We start from the raw sequence: 10,092 nt of genomic DNA on the forward strand, positions 1-10,092 counted from the left end.
ATAACACACAAAATAAAAAATATTTCACAAGCATGCAATTAATTTATGGAATTTGCTGGCACAATAATTGGATGGTCACTGTCTTAGGCAGCTTTCAAAGGGGATTTAGCCAATTCATGAATGATAAATCTACCAACAACTATTAGCCATTGTACCTTTTGGAACCACAGAAGCAACATGCCTCTGACGATCAGTAACAGAGGGACAAACACCGAAGAAGGGCTGCTATCTTTAGTTTCTGCCATGCCTGTGGAATTCTTTGAATTCTTTGCAACTGTAAATCCACCTTCATACAGTACCTGGTCCTTAACTGATTTTCAAAAGGTGGTACAGGTGCATTTAAAACTACAGTGGTACCTCGGGTTACATATGCTTCAGGTTACACACTCCGCTAACCCAGAAATAGTGCATCAGGTTAAGAACTTTGCTTCAGGAACAGAAATCGGGCTCCAGCGGCGCGGCAGCAGCAAGAGGTGCTTCAGGTTAAGAACAGTTTCAGGTTAAGAACGGACCTCCGGAACGAATTAAGTACTTAACCCGAGGTACCACTGTATTCTATATAACAGTGAAGGGAGAGGGAAGGGTTGCTTTCTATATTTTGTACCTTTGCTTTCTATATTTTATACCTAAGAAGGATCTTCATATATACCTAAGAAGGATCTTCATATTCTCTGTAAGTTAATTTCTGAGCTAAGGGCCCCTCAAGGAATGCAAGATAAGACAGAGACTGTAAGCTAGAAATAGCCTCGCCTTAGGAATGCAAGATAAAAAAAGACACAGACGGGAGGAGACGGGGGGATGCAGGACGCTTAAAAAGAACAATAGGGAGGGCTGTTTTAGAAGGCTATAGACATGCTAAAAATAAGTTGAAAACTTTTTCGGGAGGGCGTGGGGAGGAGGGAGAGAGCCCACTCAAGGTATAAGAAAATCTGCAGAGGGGTATTTTCTGGGCAGTCAGTTTTCCAGAATTTATTCTGCTGGCTGTCTCCTGTGCACAGAGAATAAAACTGCTTTCCTCCAAAGAAGGATCTTTCCTGGTGTTTACTTTTACTCTCTCTCTGGATCTGAGGACGCGGGCCAACGATTCCCTGGCATGGACTAGGCTCAGCCTACATCTTGGTTCCCTGACCGGGAATCTGCCCCACCTCAGAGGGCTGGAGAGAGCCAGGCTCAACCTGGTGGACAGCTCGGATCGGTGATTGCAGCTTCCATGCGCACCCTGCCAATTTGTGGGGGGAACCAGCCACACCGCTCCGGAGCAAGGACCCAGGTTGAGGGAGGAAAGAGGACTGGCCAGGGAAGGGACTCTGCAGCAGAAACACGGTAAGCCCAAGGGAAAGGGCTGGGCGTGGGGCCCAAGGAAAAAGAGGGAGGCCTGATCAGCCTCACCTGGTTATGCAGTAGGGTGCAGCCAGGAAGGGAAAAAAGGGCGTGGCAGTGGTGTGCCACCAGGTGGGCGTGAGCCCAAGGGAAAAGAGGGAGGCCTGATCAGCCTCACCTGGTTATGCAGTAGGGTGCAGCCAGGAAGGGAAAAAAGGGCGTGGCAGTGGTGTGCCACCAGGTGGGCGTGGGGCCCAAGGGAAAAAAGGGAGGCCTGATCAGCCTCACCTGGTTATGCAGTAGTGTGCAGCCAGGAAGGGGAGAAAAAAAAAAAAAGGGCGTGGCAGTGGTGTGCCACCAACAAGGTTTTTTTGTTTTTTGTTTTTTGGTAAAAAGAAAAAGCAGCAAAGGGTGCTGCTAGGGCCCCGGTCGAAGTCTAAGCGCTGCCGGTTATGGTTGGTTGTTGGTTTTGTGCCCAGAAAAAGCAGCAAAGGGTGCTGCTAGGGCCCCGGTCGAAGTCTAAGCGCTGCCGGTTGTGGTTGTGGTTGGTTTTGTGCCCAGAAGAAGCAGTAAAAGGTGCTCTTGGGCCCCGGTCGAAGTTGTGAAGCACTGCCGGTTGTGATTTTGGTTTTTTGGGGAAAAAAGGGGTTGGGGGAGGCGCATGGGTTTTTCTGAATGTGCGTGTGGGGACACTCCAGTGAATGTTTTGAGTGAGACGTTGAAAGCAACGTCTGGCCTGTGACTGAGTGAAAAAAAATAACGTTAGGAGGAGGGAGTGTCCCAGTATCCCAAGTGTCCAAGTGTTCCAGGGTCATGGAGAAAAAGCAGTAAAACAACTCCCATGACCCCCCTGCAATGCTTTCCTGAACAAATTGAAAAGATGCCACGAAGGGAGAAGATTGGGGATTTTAAAAACCTGATGATGTGGAGTTCCTAACCGTCTCCCATGGCTCAAGAAAAGTAGAACTGTGATTACCTGTGCCATGCCAAACTGTGCCCAGTATGGCAGCAAGTACAAGTTAAAAAGCCAGCAGTTTTGCCAGTCCCAGAAGAGAAGTCCCAGAAGAAAAGGAGGAAGGAATAATTAGCCCCCCTCCACCCTATGCAGCAACTGCACCAGGGCTAAATGAGGTTTCCCCTACCCAACCCCCAAGAAAAGAGACTGAGGGAGAAAAGAAAGAGAAGAGGAAAGTGAAGAAGAAGGTGGTATAGAGAATGAAGAATTCAGAAGGTGAAGTGGACAAGCAGTCCAAAAGAGTGTTTCGGTATGTAGAACCATGTGGCTTCTTGAGTTCTAGAAGCAGCACAATGCAAGGATGTGAACTGGCAGAAAGATACAGAAGGGAAGGCTTTGAGAGCCGCATAGGAAGATAAATGCCCTCAGGGCAGCGGACAATACTAATAGTTGCAATTGAGGCAGCTAAAACTCCACTTTGATGGCCCCACTCCACTGAGTGTATGACCCCCTGGAGTCATCCGATGCCCAGGACCACAGACCTCCAAGCACCTTAAATCAGAATCCTTCTTTCGAAGAGGACCTGGCCAAAATAATTAGGGGTTTGTCTTCAAACAGCCAGAAAGCCAAAAATGCAATCTCAGAGTGAGCGAGGGTGTCCACGGGAGGGGCAGAGAACGCCTAGGGAAAAAGCCAGTGCGCCATCTGCAGGCAAGAGGGTCACTGGAAAATGGAATGCCCAAAGGCCCCACGCCCGACACACCCCACTCCCCACAGGGTGGGAACCGTAACCAAAGTTCCGATGCCTATGTACCCAGCCATGAGCCTCAGCGCTACAGCCACAAGCCCAGCTCTGAACTCCAGAAAAATCAAGGCAGAGGGCAAGAACAGGGATCTGTGCAGGGATACCCCATGGCCTGAACCCCACCTCTCCAGTCCTGAGAGACGAAAAAAAAAAAAAAACTTACTAGGATAAACCAGGCCCAACAAACGCAGGTTCCCAGAAGCTGCCTGGCCCTGGTCCAACAATGGTTGCTCGGCACACAGAATGAGGTTTCTGAAAATGATTTGCTCAAAGACTGTTGCAGAAGCAAGTGAACTAACTGTTTCTCATTCATGAAAGTAACAGGACATCAGCTTTTTTTTTTTTCCTTGTGCCAGGTGCTTGGAGTAGCTTATCTCTTGGCAGCTATCTCAGAAGGACACTGCTGCATTTAGCCAGCTACCCTGAACCTCACACTTTCTGGATTTACAGTCAAGCGACATAAACCCGAAGGCCAAAGAGTTACCCACCCCCTGCCCCGAAAATACTAACCTGGAAAAGTGACTTTCTTTAAAAAAAAGCAAGTGAATGCTTTCTGTGAACTTTGTCAAGTTTTTCTTTTTAAGGTGCAATTTTACTCTAAAAAAGGAGCCGCAGCATAACATAGGAATTGATACTTTGAGGAATTTGAAACTTTGCCAGAAGCAAGGAGTGCATTGTTCTTTCTACAGACACTGGCAAATGAACTGAAATTTGCAACATGGCTTAGAGTTCTGAAGCCCGAGCACATGAGGCTGCCAATACTCCTATCATAAAAAACTGCCTTTGTAGCCCAAGCGGCGCCCGATATCCACCAAAAAAATGAAGGTTTTTTTATGGGCCACACCCTTGAATGGATGCTGGAATTAGCCCAGACCATTTATAATTAGAGGGAAAAAGAGACCCAGAAGAAAAAGGAGAAGTACCAGGCAGAGAAGTTGATGGCCCTGAAGACGGTAGGTCCACCGTTAGGAGAAGAAGAGGAGGGCGAGGCCGCTTAGGAAAGAGCAACAGCATGCCTTCAAGGATTTGAAAAAGGCATTGCAACACTGTTTGTGTGACCCCGCATGCAGTCCCAGCACTGCTTGACATGAAGGGTACCTATTTCCTCTCCCAAGCAAAAATGAGAAAGTGCCAGATGCTATTGTTGCACCCGCGTTTGAAGTTCCAGGTCACCACCGCCCTCAACCCAGCTACCCTATTACCGGTAGGAGGTGAGGAGCCCACGCATGACTGCATTAAAATAATGGACGAAGTATATTCCAGCAGGCCTGATCTCAAAGACGAGGCAAACGAGGCTGGGCAGCGGAAGGCAGGCTATGCAGTGGTAGCCCTGGAAGACCAGGTGATCGAAGCAAAGTCACTCCCGCCTGGAACATCGGCCCAGCTGGCAGAACTAACTGCGCTTACCAGAGCCCTGAGCCTGGCAAAGGGGCAGAAGATAAACATTTATGCAGATTCTAAGTATGCATTCCTGACTTAACATGCCCATGGAGCCTTATGGAAAGAAAGAGGTTTGCTTACCTCCAGAGGAAGCCAGGTGGCCCACCCACAAGCCTTATTGAACCTTCTGGATGTTGTATGGGAGCCCGAGGCAGTGGCAGTTATCCATTGTTATGGACACAAGACTGGACCAGGGGAAGTGGCCAGAGGAAACCGATTGGCAGACAGAGTAGCCAAGGAAGCAGCCCAAGAACTGGCCCCCGCCTCGGTTATTGGAGCACTGGTCCCAGAAGAGATTTTAAGCACTACTGACAAGCCAGCTTATACGAAGCAGGAAAGGGACACTGCAGACGCTCAGGGGTTGACGTTGTCCAACGAAGGATGGTACCTTACCCCTGATGACAGGATATGGATTCCGGAGTCCCTTTCTCGGCAGGTTACTCAGAGATACCATGATTCAACCCACATAGGACCAGATGCTACAACCAAGCAGCTGGAAAAATGCTTCTATATAGCCCACCTTTACCAACTGGCAGCCCAGATTTCCAGGAAATGCCTGCTGTATCAAAAGAATAATCCCAAAGCCGGACCGCTGGCTCCCCCAGGGATTCAGCACAGTGGAACTGCACCTATGGAAGATCTTGTCGTGGACTTTATTGAATTACCCCGTTGTGGACTGCACCGCTACCTGCTGGTAGCAGTGTGCACCTACACCGGATGGGTCAAAACATGGCCCACAAAGACTGAAAAGGCATTTGAAGTAACCAGGTGCCTACTTAGGGAAATCATCCCTCGCTATGGATTGCCAAGGTCCGTAGGATCTGATAATGGACCAGCATTTGTTCATGCAGTCCTACAGGGGCTGGCGAAAGCGCTCCAAAGAATCAGCTGTCCAAGCTGACACAGGAGACCGGGTCTAATTGGGTGACCATGTTGCCCTTGGCGTTACTCAGGGTCCGCAGTCTCCCGTCAAAACGGACCCATCTGTCACCCTTTGAAATTATATTTAGGAGACCGGTCCCATATGTCAAAATGTCCCCACATGCTGGTCAGGATATGCAATTGAATAATTAAGTCCAGATATTCTTCCGAGTTTTCTTTTGTCTCGACAGGTGGACCCAGGCTCGCAGCTCGCAACCCCTGTGTGTTGGCTGCATCAGTTCGAGCCAGGTGACGAAGTGTGGGTGAAAGACTGGCAGCGAGCCCCCCCCCCTACAGCCTTGCTGGAGGGGACCATACACTGTGCTACTTGTGGGTCCACCCTACTCAGTAAAGAAAACCATTTCAAACTGGACAGTTACACCAGATCCAGAGAACTCCCTTCAGCTGATTATCTCCAGATGCCTGGCAGACGACCGCTCTGCTGATATCACACCGGAAGCTGATATCTCAACGCACAGCTGAAGAATTGGATGGGAGGGGCGCCCGCGGGCAGCGTCCCCAACGTGAAAATCCGTGCCGGGACTAATCCAGGAAGTCCACCAGGACATTTAATATTTCCATAAGGACTTTCTCTTCTCTTTTTTCTGTTATCTGCTCTATGTCCCACAGCCCTGACCCCACTGAGCCATACCGCCCTTGTCATATGGATGCTCTCGTATTTCTGTTGGCATGAACGGTATCGTATTTGTGGGAAGAGACGTAATCCATCTATACCTTTGATGATTCTCCTTTTCTTTTTAGTTGAAGAGCCCACATGTGTATTGACACAGGCAAGAAAAAGTTCCCCGACCTCCCTTGCCGACATTTCCCGTTTGATGACTAAGTGGGGTGCCCATAACTCCTACAATGGGTGGTTACAAATGGCTGAAATGGAGCATGTTGTTTCAACATTTCAGACCATGGCGAGGCTATCCGTGATCTGGCGGCTAGCATTGAAAAGGTGGCACATGTCCCTGTACAAACTTAGGAGGGCTAGGATATGTCTTAGTTGGACGGCATCTTCCCAGGTGGAGGGATGGGGAGAATATTTACTATGGTGATAGGTCCAATAATGCTTCTATTGCTTTTCTGCTTCTGTATGCCCTGCTTGATGCAATGTATGTAAAATATGATGGAGAAGATGATGTCTCGCATGATGGGACCTCGCGTGCTTGCTTTCATAAGAGATTATAGACCCCTACCCCAGAACGAACCTAAGTATTAGGTTGTTCATATGAAGAGGAGGGAGTGAAGGGAGAGGGAAGGGTTGCTTTCTATATTTTGTACCTTTGCTTTCTATATTTTATACCTAAGAAGGATCTTCATATATACCTAAGAAGGATCTTCATATTCTCTGTAAGTTAATTTCTGAGCTAAGGGCCCCTCAAGGAATGCAAGATAAGACAGAGACTGTAAGCTAGAAATAGCCTCGCCTTAGGAATGCAAGATAAAAAAAGACACAGACGGGAGGAGACGGGGGGATGCAGGACGCTTAAAAAGAACAATAGGGAGGGCTGTTTTAGAAGGCTATAGACATGCTAAAAATAAGTTGAAAACTTTTTCGGGAGGGCGTGGGGAGGAGGGAGAGAGCCCACTCAAGGTATAAGAAAATCTGCAGAGGGGTATTTTCTGGGCAGTCAGTTTTCCAGAATTTATTCTGCTGGCTGTCTCCTGTGCACAGAGAATAAAACTGCTTTCCTCCAAAGAAGGATCTTTCCTGGTGTTTACTTTTACTCTCTCTCTGGATCTGAGGACGCGGGCCAACGATTCCCTGGCATGGACTAGGCTCAGCCTACAACAGGAGGCTCAAAAGTCCTCTGAGCAATACATGTCACATCTATCCCAACCAATTATGCAAGTGTTGCCAGACCCGTCATGTCATCCAGCTGCATACAGTTGTGTAAGCTAGTAAATATTTTATATATCTCTACAAAGCTAAGTTAATCTCTTTGTTCCGCACAAAACAGGCTGGAAATAATCCATTCGCAGTGTCAAATATCACCAGAAAAGTTTTCTTTTCCAGGTTTCACAACCAAAATGACAAGTTTAAGACCTTTATGCAATGTGTGACAGCCTGCAGTTGCATTTAATGAAGCACAAATGGTGTTGAATTTTTAATTCCCACAGAAATGTCTTCACCAGCTTCAACCCACCAAATTGTTTTGCCTTTGTTTCTAGATACCATATTATTTCTGTTTAGCAAAGCCCAACAAGGGAGTCTTAATATAGAAATTGTACAATGAGTTCTTCTGTGAGAAACCCTGCTATGTCAAACTGTAGATTTTTCCTAAGATTTGTACATTGTTGTTATTAGATATGACACAGATGGGATGTGAACTTACTGTTTCCATGCTTTGAAAATAAGCAACAGCGCCAGCAGTCCCTGGATTCATTTACAACTTGAGGTGCTGCTCCACTGGGGAAATTGCGGCGAAAAAGAAAGCACCAAAATACACTCAGTTAAAAGCCCCCAGAGCCATTCTCAAATGTGAAGGGAAATGTGCCGAAAACTGGTTTAGGCAAATCGGGGAGGTTGGGTGTGGAAATGTCTTCATGTGGGGTTAAAGAAGACGACGAAAGAAGGATGATAAATAACTGCATTTCCTCAATAACATATATTTTATATTGTTTTGTTGTTGTTCAACATGCACCTTGTCTGACCCAAGGAATGCTTAGTCAGAAGTTAGAAACACAGCATTCAAGGGGTCCAATCTGAAACATTACCTAGGAAGTAAATCTCATTACACTGGATTCAACTAAATTGTCATATGCATTGAACGAGGTCACCTTGTACAACAGGCCTTTCCCCTCCTCCAACACCTCCAAGACAGATTTGGGGAAGTCTCATTGCAGGAAAACCGTGTTCTATACACAGATACCCCACCTAGCACTGAATTCCACTCACTGTATTTAGTGGTACTTCTAACCAAGCATGCTTAGAATTGCACAGATGCAATCCTAAGCATACTTACCCAAATAGAAACAAATTCCACCATGGATTTGTATCCAATTCTACTTTGAATAAGAATCACTGGAATTAATGCACTTAAATTGTCAAATCTGTTAATTTCAAGGAGTCTGCTCTAACATTAGACGCAACCCATGAACTATTTCCAAATAACCATGGTTAGGATGCAAGGGTCCAATTCTGTGCACACTTAATTTGCAATACATCCTATTTTATTAATTCTGAGAGTTGTAACTTCAAAAAATAATAGTCCCCTCAAGCAACAGTAGACACTGGATTCAAGACAGGACATTATTCCTACACTTTTTAATAGCTCTGTAGAAATGGCAATCATTGCAGGTTTTCCAGCTCATCCCCTGTTCAGCCCATTTTCGATTATCACTTCCATATAAGAATTGCATCCTTTAGGCAAAACTGCATATAAGCTTCATCCCATATTGAATATAGCAGCCGTAATGGTCCGTGACTCCACCCATCCAGGACTATGGATGTCCGGCCACTCGCTCTGAAGAAGCTTGGTGTGGCAGGAGGAGCGTCTGAATTCCCTGGCAGGTAAGGAAATAAATAGCCTGTAGCCAGAAGCAACCTCGTGTGTATAATGGGCATCATGTCATCAAATCTTATGACTTCTGTAACATTTCCCCAATCCTTGTACAAAATCCTTGTACAAAAAGTTCATATTAATACATAGATGGATGGATAGATAGATAGATAGATAGATAGATATGCCTGTTGTCTTTGTTCATGGAGTCTGGTCCATGGGGTCACAAAGAGTCGGACATGACTAAACAACTATATGTATATATATATGTGTGTGTGTGTATATATATATATATATATATATATATATATATATATATATATGATCTATTATACCGACACCAACACAGACAACACTCACAAAACAAACACAACAAGATACTACAACTACAAATGCAAAGCAGATGTTACAGATACTGTACATCCCTAATTCTTATTCATTTCTATTTGACTTCCTTCATCCTCAACACAGGACAGGTCTGGTTGTATACTTAGTAAACTGTTTCTTTCTCAATTCCTCTTCTCTATTTTGCTCTTTATCTTACATTCTTACACCATAATTTGTTTTGCGGAAATTAGTCAAGACAAGTCCAGGTATTAATCTGAATGCAGTTTTTTCAGATACTCACTATATTTTTCCCATTCTTCTTGAAATTTATGTTTGGATTGATCTCTAATTGCCTCTGTCAATTTAGATTATTACGTATATTTTTAATACCCCGCCTTTCGCCCTGACGGGACTCAAGACCATAGGCGTAGCCGGGGGGGGGCAGGGGGCAAATAACTCAATAAAAATACTCAATTGAGGCTCTTCCCACCCCCCAACATAAATCCTGGCTACGTCCATGTTCAAGGCAGCTTTTTCCAGAACTAAATGTAATAAAAAGTCCGATTACAGATGCCCTATCCCTTTCTAATTCTAAGAGCGCCGCCCCGACTCAGGACGGCTTTGCCTTTTGCAGCACCCATTTCCCCTTTAGCCACGCGCTCCGGGAGGGGCGCGAGCACTTATTAGCCCCGCCCCTCAAAAGGAGCAGCCGCAGTGTCGGAAGCGTTTAAAAAAACGGGGGGGGGCTTTTTCCTTTTTTCCTCCCGCGTCTTAATTAAGAACGTCATTTCCGTTCAGCTCCGGAAATCACTGAG

Source organism: Podarcis bocagei (genome assembly GCF_964188305.1).
Source record: "Podarcis bocagei genome assembly, chromosome: 2".
Taxonomy (NCBI): domain Eukaryota; kingdom Metazoa; phylum Chordata; class Lepidosauria; order Squamata; family Lacertidae; genus Podarcis; species Podarcis bocagei.